The sequence below is a fragment of the Protopterus annectens genome, chromosome 2.part1 (genome assembly GCF_019279795.1).
Source record: "Protopterus annectens isolate FY-2018-M chromosome 2.part1, PAN1.0, whole genome shotgun sequence".
In the NCBI taxonomy this organism is placed as follows: Eukaryota; Metazoa; Chordata; order Ceratodontiformes; family Protopteridae; genus Protopterus; species Protopterus annectens.
Window position 1 is genome coordinate 1,697,515,522 of NC_056729.1, and position 27,273 is coordinate 1,697,542,794.

The 27,273-nt window shown below is 44.1% G+C and overlaps 1 protein-coding gene across 2 annotated transcripts in view; it reads left to right on the plus strand.

Moving 5' to 3' along the window:
- Window positions 1–27,273, plus strand: part of UBE4B (ubiquitination factor E4B) — a 2,592,778-nt gene that overhangs the window by 606,553 nt on the left and 1,958,952 nt on the right. The window lies entirely within an intron of this gene.

Consider the following 27,273-nt stretch of genomic DNA (forward strand, 5'->3'; position numbering starts at 1 on the left):
GTAATCTGAGCTGGCCAAGCTTCTTTTGTCAGTCATCTAGCTTTGACTTTTGGAGTGCATTACACAGCATGTAGAAAATGCAGTTGATTTTATTGGTAGAACTTCAGAGTTGAAGCTTTAGACATGAAGGTATACTCTGTGTGCCTAGTAGTCCTGTCATTTAGAATTAACTTTCTTAAATGCTCTGTTGTAGAAGACTGTGTTCTGGTGTCAATTTATTGTTTCATCTGTAGGGTATCTGCACCTCAGAGATTTCAGTACCACCTGCAGATCCTTTTGTTTAAAACACCTGAAATATATTTTTAGATTTTTATTAATCTTTATCATGCTTTGGATCTGGGATATACTGCTTCCATATGTAAACACCTTCATGTACTCTGTGTGTGTGTGTGTGTGTGTGTGTGTGTGTGTGTGTGTGTGTGTGTGTGTGTGTGTGTGATAACCAACATTTATTTATGTTAGGTTTTTCTCAACCATTTTTACCCCATTCTGTTTTGACTGACTTGCTACATAATTATGGTTGCTCATGTGTTACTGCCCTTGCAATTATTACTTGAATCTTGCTGATGTCTTTATCATTGAAATAACTGTCTAGCTTTGAAAGCTAGTGTCTGGGTTTGAGTTTGAGAAGTCAGACATGTGAAAAGGCGAGAGGAAGATTTTATTTGTATTAATTTGTAGCGTTTCATAATGGTTCAAGCAATACTAGTCCAGTGGAACACGTGCTTTAAAGTGAGCCTTGTTACTGAAATATTGTTTCAACTACCCATTGGCATAAGGGCAAGACATTCTCCAGTGACCTCAATTCAAGTCGCGGCCTGGTGTTGGAGAGCCATGTGCGATAGAGGAATGCCTTTAGTCTACATGCTTCTACCATAGGGAAGGTTGAGGAGCTTAACTGTCATAGGTTCATAGGTTCATACTAGGCTATCTGCCCTAGGGCATTTATAAGCCTAGCCAGAATGTGTTTGGCTTTCGCCACCCATTGTAAATTAATTTTGCTATGCCCTTTTTTTGAGGTTAGTATACTGTGCCTCTGTCTAACAGTGACACAGAAGTCATACCCGGGGTAAACCTATGATCTCCCATCCACTCATCAAGATTCCTCTTGAAGAGAGTCAATGAGGGACTCTGCCTAACCTGGACTGGGATTTTATTCCAGAGTGAAGGGAGCCTCTGGGTTATGAATCTGTCCCTCCAGCATGTCCTATTTATTTCAGTGCTGAGGTTCAAGTCTCTCGAGCGTGTAGCTTGATAGGATTTGGATTTTCTGAGGTGCAGCATGTCCATTAATTCCGGGTTGGACATGGCTTTATACGTCAGGCACAGATCGCCTCTGAACAGGCGGTATGCCACTGAGTAGAGCTGGAGTTTCTTTAACCGGGCAGCATATGGCATCTGTTTGAGCCCTTTGATCCTCTTGGTGAGGTACTTTTGGGGTCTTTCCAGTTGCTGCAAGTGTCTGGTAAGGTACATCCCAAAAGGGGCATTGTACTCAATTATGGGCATGATGAGGGATGAGTAAAGAGGCACGATGACCTCCCCTGATCTAGATGTGAATCCCTTCATGATTAGATGGGCTATATAAAATGCTTTTCTAACCACTTTGGCCACGTGGTTGTCAAATGAGAGATTGCTATCAACTTGGGTCCCCAGGTCCCTAATTACTTCTTCTGTACTTAATGGATTACCACCTATGTGGTAATTTGTGGGCACTTTGTTTTTGCCAAAGGGGATGACTATACACTTTTTGGCGTTTAGCTTGAGGCCATGGCTCTGGCACCAGTTGTCTGTTTCTATGAGGCCCTTTTGGAGGATGCTTGTGTCGGCTGGAGAGTCGATTATGGCGCCCAGTTTGCAGTCATCTGCGAACTTGGTCAGCCACAGTCCTTCCGTGTTGGCCTGTACCTCCGAGAAATATATACTGAACAAGAGAGGTCCCAGGACTGAGCCTTGTGGGACGCCACTTGTAACTGGTTTGGAGTCTGACATGGCTCCAGCTATTCTAACCATGTGGGTTCTGTCCTTGAGCCAGTTTGCAACCCATCTAGTGACATAGGGGTTTATATTTAAGCTGGTGAGCTTATCTATAATGCCAGTGGGGTATTGTATCGAAGGCTTTTGCGAGGTCCAGGTAGGCTGTGTGGACCACCTTCCCTCGTCAATGGCCTTGGTGACTGTTTCAAAGAAATCAACCAGGTTTAAGAGGCAGGATCTGCCCTTAACAAAGCCGAACTGGGTAGGATCCAGTGTCTGTATGTCCCCAATATCTTTATTTATGAGGTCCATGATTATCCTTTCCATAGCTTTGCAGACCAAGCTAGTCAGGCTTATGGGGCGATAGTTTCCAGGATCCGTTGAGGCACCACCTTTGTGGAGAGGGACCACAGTTGCTGTACGCCACTCTTTGGGTACATATCCTGTAGTAAGGCTGAGATTGAACAGTAGTTTTATGTTTGGGTTTAGCTCTTCTTGGAGTTCATGTAGGACGCAGCCCGGGACACCGTCTGGTCCCATTGATGCTGTGTTTTTTGCTTTGGAGAGGGCGGCTCTTACCTGAGCATCCGAGATGTCAGGAGGACAGCACTCTGCTGGAATAGATATTTGCCCTTTTGGTGGGGAAGGGGGGGAGAAGTTTGCGCTGAACCTGTCAGCTAGGATGTTGGCAATGTCTGTGGGTTCTGTGTATTTTTTGTCATTTTGGACTAATTCTGAGCATATCTGGGAATTACCACCCAGGTTCCTAACATAACTAAAGAAAGCCTTGTGATTATCCTTAGTGTCCTGTGCAATTTTTCTCTCGAAGCTGGACTTAGACGATTTTATGAGTGCCCGTAGTTTTTTGCTAATACTGATCAGAGATGCCTTCCCTTTTTGGAATTTTGCTCTATCATTTAGTAGCTTCCTCCTTCTGTTGTATAGTTTGTTTATGGCTGGGGTCCACCAGACAGGACGTCTGCCTTTGGAGGATTGGGTCTTGGTTTTATTTGGGATCGCATGATCCATGCATTCCTGAAGGTGTTCATAGAATGCGTTTATAAAGGATTCTGCGGTCTGGGCCGTATTTTCCACAGGCCCGGGGGCTTTGAAGGATTCCACCTCAGTTTTGAGGAGTGTGAAATTTGCTTTAGAGAAGTTTTTCACTGTGGTTTTCTGGGTAGGGGGTGGTGTCGGGATGTGAACATCCAGTGAGATTAGTTTATGGTATGATCTTACCGGTGAGGGATACACTTCTGGTCTGGAGCATAGAGTCCCCATGTTGGTGATGATCAGGTCCAGTATGTTTTCCCCTCTTGTGGGAGTGGTAACAAGTTGTTCCATAGCATTTGAGTTTATAAATTCTAGGAACCTTTGGGCTAGGGTGTTGGAGCTAGAGTAATGCTCCCAGCTTATGTTTGGGTAGTTGAAGTCGCCCAATATAATGGTGTTTGGAGAGACCTTCATATTTTCCAGTGTTCTCATGAAGGCCGAGTGGGGTTCCTGGGTTAGGGAGGGTAGTCTGTAGCAGGCCATAAACTGGAAGGCAGTTTTACCCACTGTTAGTTGCACATGGATAGTCTCTGATGCTTTGTGCTGTGCCACCAACCTGGAGGTGTGGGTATCTTTGACAAATATTGATACTCCCCCTCCTTTTGTGGGTCGGTCCAAGTTTTGGGGCCGAAAAGCATGGTATGAGGTATAACCTGGTAGTGCTGGGGTGCTCTTGGGAGCCTTGAACCAGGTTTCTGTTACTGCACAGATATCGATTTTCTCCATGCTAAGGAGAGTTTCGAGTGCGTGCATCTTGAGGTTTAGACTTCTGGCGTTGAGTAGCATTACTCTTAGTTTCTTATCCCTTGTTATACCTATGGAGGTGGGTTTGTCTTTTGAGCCTTGCCTAAAAAAGGCAATATGGGGGTAGCAAGAGCCTTTGCCAATATCCGAAAGCCCAGGGGTGACAGGTGCAGGCCGTCCCTAGCGAAGCATCGTGGCTTGTCGAGCATGTCATCCCAGGCTGACAGGCATTGGATCCCCTTTGAATGACACCAATAATTAAGCCAATTGTTGAAATTGATCATCTTGTCTTCATATTGTGGCATCATTCTTGGTGAGGGTAAGATGTCACTCAAGGTCAGGGTCATACCGGCCTGGGCCACATGCTCAGAGAGCTCCTCTGTCTCTTTTCATGTAGTCCAGGGAGGTACGTCTCAGGTCATTCACACCAGCATGGACAATGACTGAGTCATATTTGTACTTGCCTTGGAGTGACCCGAGTGCTTGTGTTATGTGGCGGATCCTAGCGCCCGACCTTCTCCTTGTTCAGCCTGGTGAGCGGGACGTCAGTGTGCCTGATGATAGAGTCACCTATTACAAGTGTATCAGGTGTGTTGTTTAGCCTTAAGGGCTGTGACTGTTCGGCACACTGGCTTTGTGAGCTATGTGTTGCACGTGTTTTGTTTTGGGGTAGCGGTTGCTTGGGTGTCTGCTTTGGAGGTCTCTGCTGCTTAGGCAGATTTTTATTTAGAGCCTCCGAGTATGTTTTTGTGTGTTTATGTGTTTGGTCTGCTGTCGTGGTAGGTCTATGTGAGACTGGAATTGTACTGAGTGTGGTTTCCTTCTCCTCCTGACTGGTTACGCCAGTACTGAGTTGAGAGAGCTTTGCCTCCAGTTTGGCTATATGGATGCATCTCTCACATGTGTTGGAATTTATTGGGAAGAGGAGAGGGTTGTCTGTGTACATGAGGCAGTTGTAACATTGCCTCAAGATTCCCAGATTCACCAGCTGGACCGGAGAGAAGATTGACAACTGACCTTTGGACATGCTAGAATAGTATTGGGAATTCCTTTATAATTGAAAAAAAGGGCCAATGGGGAACAAGGTACTCGAGAGGACTTTGTGAGAGTGTAGTGCTTTTAATTTTTAGTGCTGACTTATATAATTGCTTTAGTGAGCAAGTGCCTTTAGTGAGCAAGTGCCAGGTAACTTAAATGCAATGTGTTACAGGTAACTTAAATGCAAAAACGACAAACAGTAACTTTCTTTTAAGTGAAACAAGGAAATGAGTACAGTAAGCAATGCAGATATCACTAGGGATACACAGAAGCGCTGAAAAGCCGCGTTTTAGGTGGTATTAGCGTTTCAGGGAAATAACAAGCAAACAAACAACACGCATACAAACAGAGCTAGTTCAGCAGGCCTGGATCTAGTCTGTGCTACAGCAAACAAGGTGTACCAATTTCAGTAAGAAACAGTTGAAATATGCAGGCACTATAAGCCTTTAACCAGAAATTCCCAGCTCAGAAGGGCAGAGTCCAGCCTTTCCTCCCACAAGAGTGCAGACCACGAACCTTCTTAATGTAAAATAACTGGCCTGAAGCCCAAGTACTTAAACCAGAACTAATACATTTTTAGAATAACAGACACTGAGCCCTCAATCAGCAGTTCCCAACTTAGAAGGATGTAAGCCACCTGTCCTGCCACCACAGTGCAGGCCACAAACCTTCCTAATGTAAAACAACTGGTCTGAAGCCCAAGTGCTTAATCCAAAAGACTTAGAATGATAGCTACACTTTAATCAAGTTACTACCAAGCAGTAATAAATACAATTGAATACTTTGAAGAATGCCTGGATTAGTGCTCAAGTTATACAAACAAAGCTAGATTCAGCAGGCCTGGATCTAGTCTACGCTACAGCAAACAAGGTGTACCAATTTCAGTAAGAAGCAGTTCAAATATGCAGGCACTATAAGCCTTTAACCAGAAATTCCCAGCTCAGAAGGGCAGAGTCCAGCCTCTCCTCCCACAAGAATGCAGACCACGAACCCTTTTAATGTGAAATAACTGGCCTGAAGCCCAAGTGCTTAAACCAGAATTAATACACTTTTAGAATAACTGACACTGAGCCCTCAATCAGCAGTTCCCAACTTAGAAGGATGTAAGCTACCTGTCCTGCCACTGCAGTGCAAACCACAAACCTTCTTAATGTAAAACAACTGGTCTGAAGCCCAAGTGCTTAAACTAAAAGGCTTAGAATGAGTTGCACCAAGAAGTAATAAATACAACTGAGTACTTTTAAGATGACGCAAAAGCAAAATAAATTAGGAAGAAACACAAATACAGTAAAAGCAGATATTTTTTTTTTTTTTTTTTTTTCAGAAAAGTAGCAAAAACAGTAGTAAAAACAATTCACATGCAGTGCAAGCTGGCACACTTGAGTATGTAGCAATATTAGTCCACACACAGTTTGAAAAAATGTAATTAAATTAAAAAGGACTAAAAGCAAGTGCAGAAAAGGTTTATTAGAATGCGGTAAAGAGATGGGACTGGGGGAGTGTCCTAGATCAAATCTACAGTGGGGCGGGCACTGCAAAAGCCGCCAAATTTAAACTACAACCAAGAACGGGGGGGGGGACAGTTTGAACACAGCTAGATCTGAGGAATCAGTCCAAATTATAAAACCACAAAAAAAAAAATGCTGAAAATATACTTAAATCAGCTTATGTCCAGTTGATGTATGCAGACAAATCTCAGTAGCAAGCAACTCGATTTAAAATGATTACAAGAAATGTAGCCAACACAGGTTTTAATGTTATCAGAAACCCCCCAAGCTAATTAACACTTAAAGGAATTTCAAAGCAGTCTAACAACTAGTGCAGAGCTTCAGAGACACACACAAGACAGTTTCAACAGAGCTAGATCTGAGGAATCAGTCCAAATTATAAAACCACAAAAAAATGCAGAAAATATACTTAAATCAGCTTATGTCCAGTTGATGTATGCAGACAAATCTCAGTAGCAAGCAACTCTATTTAAAATGATTACAAGAAATGTAACCAACACAGGTTTTAATGTTATCAGAAACCCCCCAAGCTAATTAACACTTAAAGGAATTTCAAAGCAGTCTAACAACTAGTGCAGAGCTTCAGAGACACACACAAGACAGTTTCAACAGAGCTAGATCTGAGGAATCAGTCCAAATTATAAAACCACAAAAAATGCAGAAAATATATTTAAATCAGCTTATGTCCAGTTGATGTATGCAGACAAATCTCAGTAGCAAGCAACTCTATTTAAAATGATTACAAGAAATGTAACCAACACAGGTTTTAATGTTATCAGAACCCCCCCAAGCTAATTAACACTTAAAGGAATTTCAAAGCAGTCTAACAGCTAGTGCAGAGCTTCAGACACACACACAAGACAGTTTCAACAGAGCTAGATCTGAGGAATCAATCCAAATTATAAAACCACAAAAAATGCAGAAAATATACTTAAATCAGCTTATGTCCAGTTGATGTATGCAGACAAATCTCAGTAGCAAGCAACTCGATTTAAAATGATTACAAGAAATGTAACCAACACAGGTTTTAATGTTATCAGAAACCCCCCAAGCTAATTAACACTTAAAGGAATTTCAAAGCAGTCTGACAACTAGTGCAGAGCTTCAGAGACACACACAAGACAGTTTCAACAGAGCTAGATCTGAGGAATCAGTCCAAATTATAAAACCACAAAAAAAATGCAGAAAATATACTTAAATCAGCTTATGTCCAGTTGATGTATGCAGACAAATCTCAGTAGCAAGCAACTCGATTTAAAATGATTACAAGAAATGTAACCAACACAGGTTTGTATGTCATAGCAATAATCCCTATAGCTGCCTGAAGTAAATGATTAGTTAGGGATGACAGATTTCTTAATGTAGGCCTTGCACATGGAAGCATAGATAGCTGGTATTTCAGAAGGAAAATGTGTGCCTCATAGCTCCAGGCCTTGGGGTTCAGTCATTCTTTCTGGTCACTGTGTGGTTTGTGCATTCTTCCTCTGTCTTGTGTGTTTTCTTCTGTACGTTGGCTACCTTCCATGCCCACAAAACACAATTTGATTAATGTTTGATTGGTTAAGCTTAAGTGCCATATATATCTTTATTAAATTTACCATTGTCCTTGGGACAGAGGTCATGGCTATAAAGGACCATGGGCCAGACATTTATGTTTCCATGAAAATTGGCTGTACAAGGGCAACTCTTGCTTTTTACCTGCTTAACAAATGGACAGATTAAGAGAGAGACTGAGAGAAAGATAGATTGGCTTGTGGAGACAAAAATGTAGGTTAAATAGCTCCCACTACTAGTGTCTGATGGTAATAATTCCAGCCAACCCCTGATCTCTTAACATTGTTGTGGAAACGAATGGGTGGAACTGAATTGTAGAGTAGTGTATTGAGATATGTGCCACAGGACGGAGGGAGTGAGTGTGTGTGTTTATTTCTGCATGTATATCTGTATATGCACACATATGTACACCCAAACTATGTATAATCCCTGTGTGTGTGTGTAACACACACACACACACACACATATATATATATATATATATATATATATATATATATATATATATATATATATATGGGTACCTATCAGTTCATCGACAGGTCAAAACATCGACACTCACATGTTCGACTCCACATCATTGACACTTCATAACATCGACGTTTCAGGTAAGCGATCTTCCCCCTCACAGGACCCATGGTAGCACTCGTTTCTCTGATGTCCTTCATGGATGCATCTGCAGTCATAACAAGTGGGTTGTCCTGTCGTCAGGCAGCCCTTCAGTCGGCCGGATTCCAAAGTCCGGTCCGGCTTCGGCTGATGTCGCACTCCACCCGACGTCATCACTGTTGGTCTTCGGGTATAAAGGCATCAGCCGACGCCATTTTCCTCAGTCTTTCTTGCCGCGTGGCGTCCGAAGCAGAAGCTGTTCGCAAGTGCCGGTCGGTCGGATCCAGAGATTACTTCTACCGAATACTACTTCGAAGACTTCTAAAGCTAAGTACCCCGTTGGGGACTCTTTCTTGCCTCAGCCGATGTCAGAAAAAGTTAACAATTGTTTAAACTGTGGGAAACAAATACCTCATAAAGATTTCCACTCTTACTGTCTGCCTTGTTTAGGCCCAGCCCACGACGTAGCAGCCTGTTCAGCCTGTGCTTCTTTCAACCGACGAACGCTTAGGCGTCGGTCGGAGTTTGCAGAACAGTTTTTCGGTTCTGATTTTGCGTACATTATGCCGTCGGATCCTCCGACTACCCAATCTAGCAAAAACGCAAAGATAAAGACCGACACTCGCGGTCCGCGGTTTCGGCCGAAACCATGGTCAAGCAAACCGCGAGTGTCTCGGTTTCGGCCGAAACCGAGAAAACTGAACAAAGTACAGCTGAACCTATTCCTACAACCGAGGCCCCTGCTACAACTCTTGAAACGACTTCACAAATTTTACCCACTACGGTGGTTGACTTATCAGACACCATCCCCTTGGATGTTTCTACCCCAGCACGTGGTGCTGCTAGGCCTCCAGCAGCCATGTCCATTAAGGCCTTCGCCAGGGCTAAAGCAGCCAAGACTACTAAAACAGTGCCTGTTAAACCACCCACATCCAGGCCCTCTTCTAGTTCTCAAATGCTTACTTTGGCAGAAGATTTAATTTCTTTAATTATAGGATCTCAATCTCACCCAGACAGGGCCTCTCAGCCCCCAGAGAAGAGACCTAGGGCAGAGCCCCCCGAGCCAGTGTCCTCTGATGATTCTGCTGATGAATCAGACATAACTGACCAGCCAGAGGCTCCCTTCTCCAATTTTGAAGATTCTGATGCTGAAGAATCCATCCCAGCTGCTTCCCCACCAGAAGAATTCTCCTTTGGGGAAACCTTGCATGCCATGCGAGAACAGTTCCAATGGCAGCAACAGGATTTTTCAGACTCCAGAAAAGACTTAGGACTTTTCTGCACCTCCCACAGCACAGGCCCTTAGCTATACCCCCTGTTCTCTCTGTGGTGGATGATGCTTTCAATGATGTTTGCTCCGCTCCAGATTCTTTACCCCAGCCCCTGCCAAACCAGACAGATTTTACAGGGTGCCAGATACTCATCACCACCTTTACAAGGCTCCACTTGCAGACCCAGAAACTATATCCCAGGGCCCCAAGGCAGTAGCGACCATAGCTAAAACCCTATTCCTTCTGAAAGGGAAGCAAGGTCATTAGACAGATGGGGTAAAAGGTCTACACTTCAGCTACTCTCTCAGCTAGAGCTTTAAACTGTCAGTTTCACATGATACAATACCAAGAGTTTATGCTGGATCAGTTAACTAAAAACTAACCACTGATGAATCTCTTGATAAGAAATATGTATTAGAGATGGTAAATAACATACAACAGGTTAGCAACCATTCCTTAAAATGTGGCTATGATGCACTGGAGGCTTCATTTAGATCAGCCATGACGGGCACAGTGATAAGAAGGCATGCATGGCTAAAGGAACAAGCTTTACCGGATCATGTTAAAGCTAAGTTGCTAGATGCTCCTATGGACAAGACAAGTTTGTTTGGTACATCTGCCCAGCAGGTTATGAAGAAAATGGAAGAAAAGGCAAAATCTGTTCAAACTGTTAAAGATTTCTTGCAGGTTCAACCCCAAGGTTTAGCAGGAACTGGCCTGCCAAAAATTGGTCCTTTCCTGACTCCACAAAATTTCAAAGGGGCAGGAATAGACGTTCCAGAGGCAGAAACCAATCCAGAGGAGGTGCCTACAGAGGAAGACAGTGGCAAGGTAACAACAGAGGCACAGACACAGCCACTGCCACTACATCAACACAACCACAGTGACTTAACCTAAATCCGCCTACCAGGGAACAAATAGCAGCTCCTCTAGGCGGAAAGTTAACCTTATTTTCAAAGAACTGGCACTACATAACAAAGGACAAGTGGATTTTACAAACCATAGATCAAGGTTACCGGTTTCACTTCCACACTTTTCCAGTCAAAAGAGGAATGCCAAATCTACCTCCAAATCAAAAACAGAGGCTCTACGCCAGATAATGGAGTTAGCAAACATGAGAGCTGTGGAAAGAGTGCCAACAGCAGAGCAAGGAAAGGGGTTCTACTCCAGACTATTCCTAGTTCCAAGAAAGGAAAAAGTTGGAGACCAATTCTCGACCTGTCCACCTTAAATACATACATCATTGTCCCAAAATTCAAAATGCTGACCCTACAGCAACTTCTTCCCATGCTGGGCAAGGAGTCTTGGCTGGTAACTCTAGATCTCAAGGAGGCATACCTGCACGTCCCCATTCGACCAATCTGCAGAAGATACCTCAGATTTCTTGCAGGATCAGAGCACTATCAATTCTCAGCATTGCCTTTGGCTTATCTACTGCCCAGAGTATTCACAAAATGCCTGGCATCAGTAATCGCCCATTGCAGACTTCAGGGAATTCAAATTTACCCATACCTGGACGACTGCCTGCTACAAGGGGACAACAAAAGCAAGCTGACAACAGATTTACAAAGGGTCATTTACTTGCTACAAGCACTGGGATACACAGTCAATTTACAAAAGTCAAGGCTGATACCATCCCAAACAAGGACATTCTTGGGCGAATTGGACACAGTAAAACAAATGGCATTCCTGACTACAGAAAAACAAAAGAACTCCCTCTATACTTCTTGGCACTAACAAAACTGAACAAGTTAACAGCAAGAAAAGTACTGCAGGCCTTGGGCTTCATGGCATCATGCATAATCTTGGTTCCATTTGCCAGACTACATATGAGAAAACTACAGTGGTACCTAAAGAATTTATGGTCCCAACACAGACACAGTCTAGAAACAGAAATCCCACTAATTCCATGCTTAAAACAGGAGTTCCTATGGTGGGCTCAGGCATGCCAGTCAAACCCAGGCCTACCCTTTCGCAGATGTCAAGCAAGCCAGACCATCACAACAGACGCTTCAGACCTAGGATGGGGGCCCACATGCTGGACAAATGCGTGCAAGGATTGTGGACACAGGATCAACTTCAACTGCACATCAACCTAAAAGAAATGCTGGCAGTAAAACTGGCAATCCAAAAGTTCAAACCATTTCTCAAAGAGGGCCAGTTGATGATAAGGACAGACAACACCACAGTCATGTGGTACATCAACAAACAGGGAGGCACTCATTCATACCCCTATGCAGAATGACCTTGGAGCTGTGGACCCTGGCACTCAGCTACAACATCCAGTTACAGGCAATATTTGTACCAGGGAAAGACAATACCCTAGCAGACATATTAAGCAGAACCACTTCGGATGCCCACGAATGGAAGCTTCACCGGACATCTTCAAGACCATCTCAAAGAAATGGGGAATGCCACAGATAGACCTATTCGCATCACCTCTCAATCACCAGCTCAAAAATTCTGCACAAGGACATTCCACCCATTAGCATGGAAAGTGGATTCGCTCTCTTTCAACTGGAAAGGCCTAACAGCATATGCATTCCGCCTCTTCCTTTGATACACAAGGTACTACTGAAAATCAAGGAAGAACGTCCAAGGATAATCCTGATAGCTCCAAACTGGCCAAGACAACACTGGTACCCACTACTGAGGAGCATGTCTCGAACAATATGTGGACAATTCCCTGATGCCCTTGATGTTAACGCAGAACAACTACAGCATCATACATCCAAACCTAAAAACCTTGCAACTGACTGCATGGAACATCACATAACAGCAGCTATTCCAGAACTTTCCCAAAGAGTTAAAGACATTATTCTTGAAGCACGCAGACCTTCAACAAGAAGGAACTATGCTGGAAAATGGAAAAGGTTTGTCATCTGGAGTACGGACAGAGGAAAAGATGTGTCAAACATAGATATGCCTAACATTCTGGAGTATCTGGCCGAACTTCTTCATTCAGGCCTGTCCTACTCCTCCATCAAGATACATGCATCAGCTATTTCAGCAGAATACAGCTTTGATACACCTGTTTTTTCGCACCCTTTGCTCAGGCAATTCCTCAGAGGAATCAAGAATGTAAAACCTCCAAGGAAACCACCATTACCAGCTTGGGATTTAAACTTTGTGCTAGAAAAGTTGACACTAGCACCCTTTGAACCAGCAGCAACAGCAGACCTACAACACCTGTCATGGAAAACTGCTTTCCTACTGGCAATTACTTCAGCAAGGAGTGTTTCAGAACTACAGGCCTTAATGGCAGTGCAACCCTTCCTAATCTTCCACCAAGATAGAGTGTCCATGAGGACTAATCCTACATTTATGCCTAAGGTGGTATCCAGACTGCCTTTAAACCAGGCAATCCACCTACCTACCTTCTTTCCCAACCCACAAAACAGAGGGGAAAGAATACTGCATACCTTGGATGTACATAGACAGCTACGCTACTACTTGGACAGAACAAAAAATAGCAGAAAGACTGACCAACTTTTTGTAGCCTATGCAACAGGAAGGGAAGGAAAAGCTATTTCCAAACAGACAATCTCCAAATGGATAGGAAATTGCATACGATTCTGTTACTCCTTCCATGGAAAACCAATTCCACAGAACATAAGACCTCATTCTACAAGGGCAACAGCCACTACCACAGCCTTCTTACGAGGAGTGGCAACCAAAGACATTATTGAGGCGGCTACTTGGACCTCCGTGCATACATTTGCCAAGCATTATAATTTGCCTCTATATTCCAGATCCCGAGCAGGGTTTGCCACTGCTGTACTGCAAGGGATCCTAAACACACCACAATCTATTTTTTATCCTCCTCCCCTAGTTGGCTATGGTATTCTACCCACTTGTTATGACTGCAGATGCATCCATGAAGGACATAGTACAGTTTTGTACCTACCATAAATGTAGATGTCCGAACTGGATAGCATCTGCAGTCAGGATTACCCTCCCTCCATCCCCTCTGTGGTACTCCTAGGGTGTTTACCCTTCTAATAGCTAGCTGTTGGGGGGGAGTCTTTTATGGTGTATTTGTTTGTGTATATGTACATACATGCTTATTGTTGTGTTTACCTCTATCTATTTGGAAACATTGGCATCTATCCAAATTTTAGCCTGCAAGAGGGCTACTGGCATCTGGGGCAAGAAACACTGAGGAAAATGGCGTCGGCTGATGCCTTTATACCCGAAGACCAACAGTGATGACGTCGGGTGGAGTGCGACATCAGCCGAAGCCGGACCCGGACTTTGGAATCCGGCCGACTGAAGGGCTGCCTGACGACAGGACAACCCACTTGTTATGACTGCAGATGCTATCCAGTTCGGACATCTACATTTATGGTAGGTACAAAACTGTACTTTATAACGCGTAGGGTTTACATCATTATTCAAAATTTACCCTGACAGCGTTGTCCTTACCTTCTTAATAGCGAAACGAGTGCTACCATGGGTCCTGTGAGGGGGAAGATCGCTTACCTGAAACGTCAATGTTATGAAGTGTCGATGATGTGGAGTCGAACATGTGTGAGTGTTGATGTTTTGACCTGTCGATGAACTGATAGGTACCCATATATATATATATATATATATATATATATATATACACACACACACACACACACACACATACACATATTTTCATGCGCACACACACATAGATGTGTCTGCATGCGTGGTACATACTCTCATATATAGATAGATAAACCCACACACATGTATGCATAAAGGAAGAAATTAGATGCAGATGGTCTTGAGCACCAGACTCTAAAGTACAGACAAATGAGTTCATAGGTTCATAAGAGATTACCATGTTAATGGCGCAAGAGTTCTTATAAGCTTAGACAGTTTTACCCAGGCTTTACCCAATTTTCTGTCCCTAGGGGAAAGATAACAAGATCAACATGCGGAGTTTTGACAGTTTTTACAGACTGTTTCTGTCCATAATGCACATGGATGCCATCTCAGGAGTGAATTTGCGATTTCCCATTTATTGGTCCAGATTGTGCTTGAAGGTGGTGAGGGAAGGGCTGTGCTTCACATGAATAGGAATCTTATTCCATAGGATGGGCAGTCTCTGGGACATATATCTGTCTCTCCAGCATGATTGTTTCATGTCAGAGATCAGGTTTAGATTTATGGAACAGGTAACCTTTATGCAATTAGTTTTGCAAATGTGTACAATTTCCATCAGGCTAGGTCAGAGACAGCCTTGTAGGTCAGGCATAGATAACCTGGCATTAATTCATAGGAAACTGAATACATCAGTAGGGCTTTTAATCATTCCGCATATGAATGTGTTAATTATACCTTGTATTTCTCTGGTGAGCAACCTCTGAGGACGCTGCAGCTGTTGCAGATGCTTGGCGAGGTACATTCCAAAGACTGCCTTGTACTCAGTTTATTGGTTTGATGAGGAACGAGTGTAGTGGTACTGTGACATCCTTAAATCTGGTTGCCCATACCCTTACTTATAAGCGGAGTCACACAGAAGGATTTCTTTAGCAGCATGGACACATGGTGGTCAAAGTTTAGATAACTGTCTGTACGAGTACCCACAACTCTCACCACTGGGTCCACTCTTGGGGGAAGCTTTTGATGTTGTAATTTTCAAGGGTATTTTTATTTTCCGAAATGGTATTATTATGCACTTCTTTGCATTTAGTTTGAGGCCATGGCTCTGTCACCAGTCATTAGTCTGCATCAGACCTTTTTGTAAGATATTAACAATGTTTAGGGAGTCAGTGATTGGCCCCAACTTGCAGTAGTCAGGAAACTTGGACTTCCGAAGGCCATCTACATTTGCTTTGACAGCTGAGAAGTATACCCCAAATAGGAGAAGGCCCAACATTGAGTCATGTGATACTCCAGATGTGACTGACATCTGCTGGATATGGATTCTCTTACTCTACTAACGTGTCTTGTCCGTGATCCATTTGGCTGTCCATCTGGTGACATAGAGGTTTATACCCAGTTTTGTGAGTTTATCTATAATACCTGAGTAGACTATTGCGTCACATGCCGTTGCCATGTCAAGATAGGTGTTATGCAATGGCTTACCTTCATCTGTGGCCTTAGTGACCTTCTCAAAGAAGTCCACCAAATTGAGCAGACAAGATCTGTCCTTAATGAAGCTGAACTGAGCTGGGTCTAGAGACTGGAGATTTTCTATTTCACCCACCCACTTCTAGATAGGAATTTCTTCCTTCTATTTTATAGTCTATTTATGCCAGGGGTCCACCAAGGTGACTTGTTTTTCCAGCTAGACCGGGGTTTAGTTTGGTCAGGTAGTGCCATTTCTATACATTTCAGTGGTTGTCCAGGGCATTCGTGTATACTTCTACATACGCGTCCTTGATGTTCTTCATGTTTCACTGTTGCAGTCATTACATTTGGGTTATCTGCTTGCAAGTAGCCCTCAGTCTGCCTGATTATCAAAGTCTTGGGTCCTGCGTCGGTTGCTATCTCACCTTCTTTGACGTCAGGTAGTCAGGGGTATAAAGCATGCAGCTGACACCATTCCATCAGTCTTTCTTGCTCTGCGGTGCCCAAAGCAGAATCAGTTTGCAAGTGCCGGTCGGCCGACTCCTGAAATTTTCGTGTTTCAGATCTGAAGTCTTCAACTAAGCTACATACCCCGTTGGGGATCCTTTTTCTTGCTCTAAACCGAGGTCAGTAAAAGTTAACAATTGTATTTCTTGTGGAAAGCAAATACCTCATAAAGATTTTCATTCGTACTGCATTCCTTGCATAGGCCCAGACCACGACGTACCTCCCTGTCGGTTTTATGCCTTATTCAAACCTCGAACTATTTGTCATCGGTTCATTTTCACGTCTATTATGGTACTCAGTTCAATTATCCAGAAATGGCTTTGGTAAGCCACCTGACTACTGACATTCCGAAAAAACACAAAGATAAAGACAGACACAGACAGCATAGGTCCAAAGCTGCTGACGACGCTTCCCCTAAGGTAGTCGCCACTTCGCCGGTACTCAGTGAGGTGCTTTCGCTGGCCCTGATGCCCGCTACTTCAAATTCGCAGGCCTCTACTGAGACCCATTCGGAGTCCGGTATGCCACGAGATGCTTCTTCGACTGTGGAACCTGCGGATGTCTCTACCTTGGATGGGTCCGTAGCCGCTGTGTAGGCACCGGCTTCTGAGGGTGTATTCAGGCCTACTGACTTGCATACTAAACCGACGCCATCTTCTTCTTCAAGGCCTAAAACTCGATCCAAGCCTAGAAAACTGCCCAGACCGCATGGTCAGGCCCCTATGCCTAAAAAACTAATGATAAGAGACCTAGAACTGATTTTCCTTCTGATTCTTTTGATCAGGATTCTGAAGTTTCTGTTTACTCTCTGATGACCAGGAGTTGCCCTTATCTACCTATGTGGATTCTGATGCAGAGGACTCCATTCCATCTGCTTCCCCTCCAGAGGATTTCTCTTTTGGTGAAATTTTGCATGCTCTTAGGGAGCATTTCTGCTGGGAAAGCCAGGATTACTTTACTCCTACCTCAACACAGGCCTTTAGCTGTCCCTCCTGTACTGGACATTGTAGATGATGCCTTCTCGGAATGTAGCCTGGCCCCTGACTCTGTATCTCCGGCTCCCAGAAAACCTGACCGGTATTACAGGGTACCTGACTCTCACAAGTTCCTCTTTAAGAATCCTACTGTGGATCCTGAGACCATTTCAAAGGGACTCAAAGGCATTAAGGCTACTACTGCCAAAAACCCTACCCCGTCTGATAGAGATTCCAGAGCCCTGGACAGATGGGGTAAGAAGGTATACACTTCTGCTACTTTGGCCATTAGGGCCTTAAACTGCTAGTTTCATATGTTAAGGTATCAGCAGCATATTACTGGATTGCTTAAACAGAAATTGATGTTGATTCCTGAATGTGCTGAAAATAAAGAATTACAGGATTTAATGCATTCTGCTGAACAAGTTGGAAAACATACTTTGCAGTGTGGTTTTGATTCATTAGAGGCATCTTGCAGGGCTGCTGTCACTGGGTCTGTACTTAGAAATCATGCTTGGCTTAAGGAGCAATCTTAGCCAGATCATGTTAAAGTTAAATTACTGAATGCTCCCTTAAACCAAGACCGCCTGTTTAGCAACAAAAGCAGAAGTACTTAAAAAGATGGAGGAAAAAGCTAAATCTATGCAAACTGTTAAAGATTTCCTGCAAGTACAGCCTCCCAGATTTAGTAGGCACTGGCCTTCTAAGAATTGGTCCTTTCCTGCCTCTTCCAGGCCTTCACATTCCAAACCCAGAACAAGCAGAACACCCAGGCTTCACTCCCAAGGTACTCACAGGCCTAAGCAGTGGGAGGCTCCCACTTTCAAAGCTGGGAGTAGTAAGACACCCCACTATGGTAAACTGTCACAGTGACTTAACCTTAAACCTTCCAAGCCCTGCTCAACTAACTGTTCCTTTAGGGGGAAAGATCGCCCTGCATGCAAAAAGCTGGGAACTCATTACCCAAGACAAATGGGTTTTAAATATAGTTTCCCAATGATACAGATTCCACTTCCACTGCTTACCAACCCCAAACAGTTGGCTAGTTCTACCCCAAATAAGTGGGCAGAGGCTCAAAAGCAAGATGTTCATCGTGTTTCACTGCTGCAGTCATTACACTTGGGTTATCCTACCGTCAGGCGGACCCGCAGTCGGCCTGAGTTCCAAAGTCTTGGTCCGGCGTCGGTTGCTGTCGCCTCTTCCCTGACGTCAGTGCACCAGGGGTATATAAGAAGCAGCCAACGCCATTTTCTTCAGTCTTTCTTGCCGTGCGGTGCCCGAAGCAAAAGCAGTTCGCAAGTGCCAGTCGGCCGACTCCTGAGATTTCAAATTTGATTTCAGAACCAAAGTCTTCAGTAAAGCTAAGTACCCCGTTGGGGAAATTTTTTCTTGCCTCAGACCGTTGTCAGAAAAAGTTAATAATTGTATTTCTTGTGTGAAGCAAATACCTCATAAGGATTTTCATTCTTACTGTATTCCATGCCTAGGCCCAGATCACGACGTCACTAGTTGTCGGTTTTGTACTAGATTTAACAAACGCATTATTAAACGTCAGTTTGATTTTGCTCACCATTACTTTGGGCGAAGGTTTAATTATACAATGCTTTCGGAACAACCGACTGGAATGCACAAAAAGCGCAAAGATAAAGATAAAGGAAAGGCATCCGAGGCCCATAACTGACGACGAAGCCTCTTCTAGGCCAGTCGCCGGTTTTCAGTGAGGCGCTTTCGCAGCCCCTGACACCCGCTACCTCAGAACCACAGGCCGCGACTGACTCCCACGTGGAGGTACCTAGGCCTCTGGAGCCTCAAGGTGTTGGGCCAATGGAGATTAACCCTTCAGATGGGTCCGGAGCCGCTGAGCAGGCATTGGCTTCTGAGGGTGTTTTCAGGCCTACTCAACTTACCATTGCAACTACAGCCAAGACTAAGCCTACACTAAAGACAAATAAGCAAGTACAGCATTCACCCGGACAGGCCTCCATGCCTAAAAAAACAGATGCTCAAGATGGCCGAAGACTTGATAAATCTGATCAGGCCCCCCCCCCGATAAAAGGCCTAGGCAGGATACAGACTGTGATTCCTCTGACCAGGTTTCAATATATTCTGATTCCTCTTCAGACCAGGGATATTCTTTACCCCCCTATGAGGATTCTGATGCTGAAGAATCAATTCCTTCAGCCTCTCCTCCCGAGGATTACTCTTTTGGGGAAACTTTGCATACCATAAGGAAGCATTTCCATTGGGAGTGCCAGGATTACTCAGAATCCAAGAAAAGGCTCAGAGACTTTCTTTTGCTGCCTCAGCCAGGGCCCCTTGCTATTCCGCCAGTGTTGGACATTGTGGATGATGTGTTCTCTGAATCTAGTTTAAACCCTGATTCTTTACCCCCAGGTCCAGTCAAGCCAGACAGATACTACAGAGTCCCTGACTCTCACAAATTTCTTTATAAAAACCCTGTTGCTGACCCAGAAACTATTTCCCAGGGTCCCAAAGGGGTTAAGGCTTCCATGGCTAAGAATTCAGTTCCCTCGGATAGGGACTCTAGAGCATTAGACAGATGGGGAAAGAAAGTTTACACCTCTGCAACTTTAGCAGTGAGGGCTCTAAATTGCCAGTTTCACATGCTTATATATCAACAATACTTACTGTCTCAATTAAAACAGAAAATGAGTACAAATGCAGAACAACCTGACTATAAGGAAATGCAGGATTTATTGCATGCAGCTAAACAAGTGGAAAAGCATACTTTGCAATGTGGTTTTGATTCATTAGAAGCTTCTTGTAGAGCAGCAGTTACAGGATCTGTGATTCGAAGGCATGCTTGGTTAAAAGAACAAAGTTTACCAGATCATGTTAAGGCAAACTTATTGGATGCTCCTTTGCAGCAAGATAATTTATTTGGTATTAAGGCAGAAGAGGTATTAAAGAAAATGGAGGATAAGGCAAAATCTATGCAAACAGTGAAGGATTTCTTACAGGTACAGCCACCACGATTTAGCAGAAATTGGCCTACAAAGAATTGGTCCTTTCCAGTGTCAGACAGGCCACAAAGAGGCAGATACAGACGCCCAAGAGGCAGATCTCAGCCACAAGGTTCTTACAGACCACGACAGTGGAGTGCTTCAAACCCAAAACAAGGTGAGGATAAGTCACAACCTTACAGGAAACAGTCCCAATGACTTCCCCCTTCCAATGCCAAACTCTTACCTTTTGGCAGCTCCCTTAGGGGGGGAAACTAGCACTTTTTTCTCAAAACTGGCAAGCAATCACCCAAGACAAATGGGTGCTGAATATTGTGTCTCAAGGTTACAGGTTCCACTTTCACACTTTTCCAAGGCTAAAAAGAATATCAGACCTGCCACAAAATCAATGGCCAGAGGCACAAAAACAAATTACAGCTCTCATGAATATGAGAGCTGTTCAAAAAGTACCACAGCAGGAAAAAGGACAAGGATTTTACTCAAGACTTTTCCTGGTACCCAGAAAGGACAAAGCCTGGAGACCCATTCTGGACCTTTCCACTCTAAATACTTACCTGGATGTTCTGAAATTCAAAATGCTGACACTACAACAGCTCTTTCCCATGTTGAGCAAGAAAGCTTAGCTTGTTACTTTGGACCTCAAAGAGGCATACCTGCATGTCCCTATCAGACAAAATTACAGAAGATACCTCAGATTCATAGCTGGTTCAATGCACTACCAATTCTCTGCACTGCCCTTTGGCTTATCTATTGCGCCCAGGGTCTTTACCAAGTGCCTGGCACCAGTAATTGCATTTTGCAGACAAAAAGGAATTCAAATATATCCATATCTGGATGACTGCCTGATTCAAGCAGAGAGCAAGGACATTCTTCTACAGCATCTGGCGTTCCTAAAAAGATTAAGTTGCATAGGGTACACAGTAAACGAAAATAAATCAAAACTAGTGCCCTCACAAGAGATAATATTCCTGGGTGCCAGCTTAAATACAACGGCCCAGATGGCTTATCTCACGCTAGACAAACAAGGACAACTGACTCAGTATTTTTAATTGTTGGCAGCAAAGTCCCAACTCCCTGCAAGAAGAATTCAGCAGGCCTTGGGATTCATGGCATCCTGCATACTACTAATTCCATATGCAAGACTGCATATGAGGAAATTACAGTGGTACCTAAAAAGTGTTTGTTCTCAACATTCTCACAGCTTGGAGACAGTAATACCACTAATTCCCTGCCTACAACAGGAGTTTCGATGGTGAGCACAGGCATGTCACCTCAACAAGGGTCAGCCTTTCACTCTACCCACAGCCAGGCAGACTATAACAACAGACACTTCAGATTATGCCTGGGGAGCACACATGGCAGGAAAATGTATTCAGGGCAAATGGACCACAGAACAAATGCATCTTCCCATCAATCAGAAAGAGATGGTGGCTGTAAAAATGCCCTAACAGCTTTCAAGGACCTTCTGCGTCCAGGACAATTATTAGTAAGGGCAGACAACACCACAGTAATGTGGTACATAAGCAAGCAAGGGGGCACTCATTCTTACCCCCTATGCAGGCAAGCCATGACCTTGTGGGACACAGCTATAACTTATCAAGTTCATCTGCAAGCACAATTCCTGCCAGGAAAGATAAATACTCTGGCAGACGACCTAAGCAGAAACATCATGGATCCTTACGAGTCAAAATTAAATCCACAAGTTTTCAGCATGATAATGCAAAAATGGGGGTGTCCGGACATAGATCTCTTTGCCTCCCCACTGAATTGCCAACTACAAAAATTCTGCACAAGGACTTATCACACACAAGCATGGAAAGTGGATGCTCTTATGTTCAGCTGGAAAAGCCTAAGCGTTTATGCCTTCCCACCACTGCCTCTCCTTTCAAAGGTACTCCTAAAAGCCAGACAAGACAAACCACAGATGATTTTGATTGCTCCAGACTGGCCACGCCAGCATTGGTACCCAATCTTAAAGAACTTAGCTCAAGGACCACCTTGGATTTTGCCTCAAATTCCACACCTTCTGACTCAGCAAAACAATCGGATACTGCACAGTCAGCTCAAAACCTTAAACCTGGCTGCATGGCAGATTCTTTAGCCAAATAGACAACTTCTCTCTCTAAAGCTGTTATGGATGTCATTTTGGAGGCCAGGAGGCCTAGCACCAGGAAATCTTATTCAGAAAAGAGGAAGAGATTCTGTGCTTGGAACCAGGCTCAAAACCTTGAGCCTCTGGTCCCTAACATTCCTCAGGTACTACAATACTTGACTGAGATGCTGGACAAAGGACTATCCTTCTCATCCATTAAGATTCACGCTTCTGCCATCTCGGCTCATTACAACACAGATCCTCCTATTTTTTCTCATCCTTTGCTAAAGCAGTACCTCAGAGGGGCTAAAAACATAAGACCGCCCCGGAGAGCACCAACACCAACTTGGGACCTCAATTTTGTTTTGGAAAAACTCACTTTGCCTCCTTTTGAACCACCCAATTCAGCAGAGTTAAAATATATATCATGGAAAATTGCTCTGCTTCTGGCAATAACCTCAGCACGAAGAGTCTCAGAACTGCAGGCGCTAATGGCAGTGGAGCCTTTTATCATTTTCCACCAAGACAGGGTTTCTTTAAGAACAAACCCTTCCTTTATGCCTAAGGTGGTTTCCAGTGTGGCTTTTAACCAATCTATTCACTTGCCAACATTTTATCCAAATCCCCAAAATAAAGGGGAGAGACTTCTACATTCCTTGCACATACACAGGCAATTGCGCTTCTACTTGGACAAAACAAAGGCTTTCAGAAAATCTCAACAATTGTTTGTATCATATGCTACAGGATCACAGGGAAAGGCAATTTCAAAGCAGACCATTTCAAAGTGGATAGGACACTGTATCCGGCTGTGCTACACACAAAATGGGAAACCTGTGCCTAGTAATATTAGACCACATTCCACCAGGGCAACTGCCACTTCTACTGCCTTCCTTAGAGGAGTACCTACCAAAGATATCTTGGATGCTGCAACTTGGAGTTCAGTGCACACCTTTACCAAGCATTACCATTTGCCTCTTTATTCTTGATCCAGAGCTGGCTTTGCCACTGCAGTGTTGCAGGGCCTCATAGCCACACCAAATCCTCTATAGAGCCAGCCACCCAAACTCAGCTTTGGGATTCTACCCAAGTGTAATGACTGCAGCAGTGAAACACGATCAACATAGTACAGTTTTGTACCTCCCATAAATGTAGATGTTCGAGAGTCTTCACTGCTGCAGTCCAGGTTACCCACCCGCCAGCCCCTCTTTCTTATCTGGGACTAACCTGTACTACCTATGTGGCGTATTTGCTGGTTAATGAGGGTTTTATTTTTACCTTTTTTGTATGTTTTTTTAGCAATATGTATTGCCTACCATTTTTGGGGGCACCTGACATCTGGGGCAAGAAAAATTGAAGAAAATGGCGTCGGCTGCTACTTATATACCCCTGGCGCACTGACGTCAGGGAAGAGGCGACAGCAGCCGACGCCGGACCAAGACTTTGGAACTCAGGCCGACTGCAGGCCCACCTGACGGCAGGATAACCCAAGTGTAATGACTGCAACAGTGAAGACACTCAAACATGTACATTTATGGTAGGTACAAAACTGTGCTTTCTCTACACTGCCCTTGGGCTTATCTACTGCGCTCATGGTATTCAGAAAGTGCCTAGCTCCAGTCTTTGCATTTTGCAGGCAAAGAAATATTCAGATATACCCATACCTGGATGATTGTCTAATTCAGGCAGAATGCCAGGACATACTATTAAATCATCTGGCATTTGTAAAGAAATTACTAACTTCTCTGGGGTACACCATAAAAGAAAAGAAATCACATCTAGTACACTGCCAACAAATTGTATTCCTGGGAGCAAGCTTGAATACAACTTCCCAGATGGCCTACCTCACGCCAGAGAAGCAAGTTAATTTGACGGCCTACTTCAAACTACTGGCCACAAAGACTCAGCTGTCTGCAAGGAAAATACTGCAAGCCCCTGGGGTTCATGGCCTCTTGCATTCTACTAATTCCATATGCAAGAATGCATATGAGGAAACTACAATGGTATCTAAAAAGCCTATGGTGTTAACATTCTCAGGACCTAGAATCAATGATTCCTATCATACCTTGTCTAAAGATAGAGTTCCTTTAGTGGGCAGAGGCCTGCCACCAAAACAAGGGACTGCCTTTCACTCTACCCCCTGCCGCCCAAACCCTAACAGCAGACGCATCAGACTATGCATGGGGGGCTCACTTGGCAGGGCAGTGCATTCAGGGCAAATGGAACCGGAGTCAAATCCACCTGCATGTCAATCAAAAATAAATGTTAGCTGTACAGAATGCTCTGACTGCCTTCAAGGACCACATTCTTCCAGGACAATTATTGGTAAAGACGGACAACACCACTGTTATGTGGTACATAAACAAGCAGGGGGGAACCCACTCATACCCTCTCTGCAGACTAGCCATGGCTCTGTGGAACACAGCCTTGAGCTACCAAGTGCACCTACAAGCTCAGTTCCTGCCAGGCAAGCTAAATATACTGGCAGATGACCTAAGCAGAAATCTCATGGTCCCACACAAGTGGAAACTAAGATATTCAACATTTTGAGAAACAAATGGGGGAGCCCAGAGATAGACCTGTTTGCCTCCCCTCAGAACTACGAATTGGGCAAATTCTGCACAAGGACTCCCCACAGACAAGCTTGGAAAGTGGATGCCCTGTCCTTCACCTGGAGAAAACCCATCAGTTTATGCCTTTCCCCCTCTGCCTCTCCTCTCCAAAGTGCTACTAAGGATCAAACAGGACAAACCAAGGACAATACTTATTGCACCAGACTGGCCTCACCAACACTGGTACCCTCTCTTGCGCAGTTTGTCACTTCTGGAACCATGACACCTGCCTCAGACCCCTGCCCTACTGTCCCAGCAAGAGGGCCAGATTCTGCACCCACAGCTTCAAACCTTGAACCTTGCAGCCTGGCTAATTACATTATCCCTCCGTTACCATCCCTCAGTAAGCAAGTGATGGATGTCATTCTGGAGGCAAGGAGGCCTAGTACTAGAAAATTCTATGCTGCAAAATAAAAAAGATTGTGTTCGTGGAGCCAAACACAGGGGGATGGACACAACTGTGCCCAATTTACCTTACATTCTTCAATACTTAACTGAGATGCTTCACAAGGTCCTTTCCTTTTTTCCATCACAATTCATGCCTCTGCTATTTCAGCTCATTATAATACAGAGCCACCCCTCTTCTCTCATCCACTGCTGAAGCAATTCCTCAGAGGGGCCAAAAACTTAAGACCACCCAGGAGAGCCCGTACTCCAGTCTGGGACCTTTACTTTGTATTGGAAAAGCTCACTCTACCTCCCTTTGAGCCAGCTGCAAATGCAGAGTTGAAATTCCTTTCTTGGAAAACAGCCTTCCTTCTAGCCATCACTTCAGCAACAAGGGTGTCTGAATTACAGGCCCTCATGGCAGTGGAGCCTTTCATCATCTTTCATGCGGACAGGGTGTACCTCAGGACCAATCCCTCCTTTATGCCTAAGGTGGTATCCAGTGTGGCCCTTAATCAGTCCATTCATTTGCCAGCCTTCTTTTCTAATCCGCAGAACAAAGGGGAACAAATAATGCACTCCTTGGACGTGCACAGACAACTTAGATTTTACTTGGATAGGACTAAGCCTCTCAGGAAATCTGAACAGCTGCTGGTTGCCATTTTTTGCAGGAGCAGAGGGGAAGGCCATTTCAAAGCAAACCATTTCTAAGTGGATAGGCCATTTAATTCATTTCCGCTATAAGCACCATGGAAAACCTACCCCGCAGGGGATAAGACCACATTCAACCAGGGCTGCATCTATCTCTACAGCCTTTCTCAGAGGTGTCCCCACCAGGGACATCCTAGAAGCTGCTACCTGGAGTTCTGTACATACCTTCACCAAGCATTATCACTTGCCAATTTTTTTCTAAATCCAGAGCTGATTTTGCCACTGCTGTCTTGCAGGGCCTTATAGCTGGTCCGAATGCTATCTAATTGCCTCCTCCCTTCCTTAGCTTTGGGAATCTACCCAAATGTAATGACTGCACCAGTGAAACACGAAGAACATAGTACAGTTGTGTACACTTACCATAAATGTAGATGTTCAAGTGTATTCACTGTTGCAGTCCTGGTTACCCTCCCTCCAGCCCCCTGACTTCTGTCGACTGTACCGCTATTTTTGCTTACTATGCTTAAAGCTTTCTGGTGTATTTGCTTTTTGTTGGAGGTGTAACCTTGTATATAATTCCTTCCCATTATGGGGGCACCTGGGGCAAGAAAAACAGATGTAATGGTGTCGGCTGCATGTTTTATACCCCTGACTACCTGACATTATGGAAGATGAAACAGCAACCAACGCAGGACCCAAGACTTTGATAATCAGGCCGACTGGGGGCTACCTGCAAGCAGATAACCCAAATGTAATATCTGCAACAGTGAATACACTTGAACATCTACAGTTATGGCTAGTGTACACAACTGTAATTTTGGGGGGTTATTGGGTGCTTTAAAATTACCTATGCTATCACTTAATAAAAGGTAATTTGCCTGGAAATGTTTTTTAGGGTTTTAAGGTTTGATGGGGGTTCTACCTTTACATTTATTTCTAAGGATTCCTATGTATGATCCAAGCTTTCCAATAAGATCATTACGGGGATGGGGGTGGCAATGCTTCCCCATGTTTATGAGTACTGTTTCAAGGATATTTGAGCCCTTAGTGGGAGTGCGGACCAGTTTTTTCAGATCATTTGCATTGACAAAGTCTAGAAATCTCTGAGCCTGCATGTTGGTGGTCATGCATGTTTCCCAGTTTATGGAAGGGGTAGTTAAAATTGCTCATGGGTAATGTCTTGGGCTGAGTAGTAAGTGATTTTAGTAACTTTAGGTATGCAGAGTGGTTTTCATGATTAATGTTTGGGGACCTGGAGTTATTGATG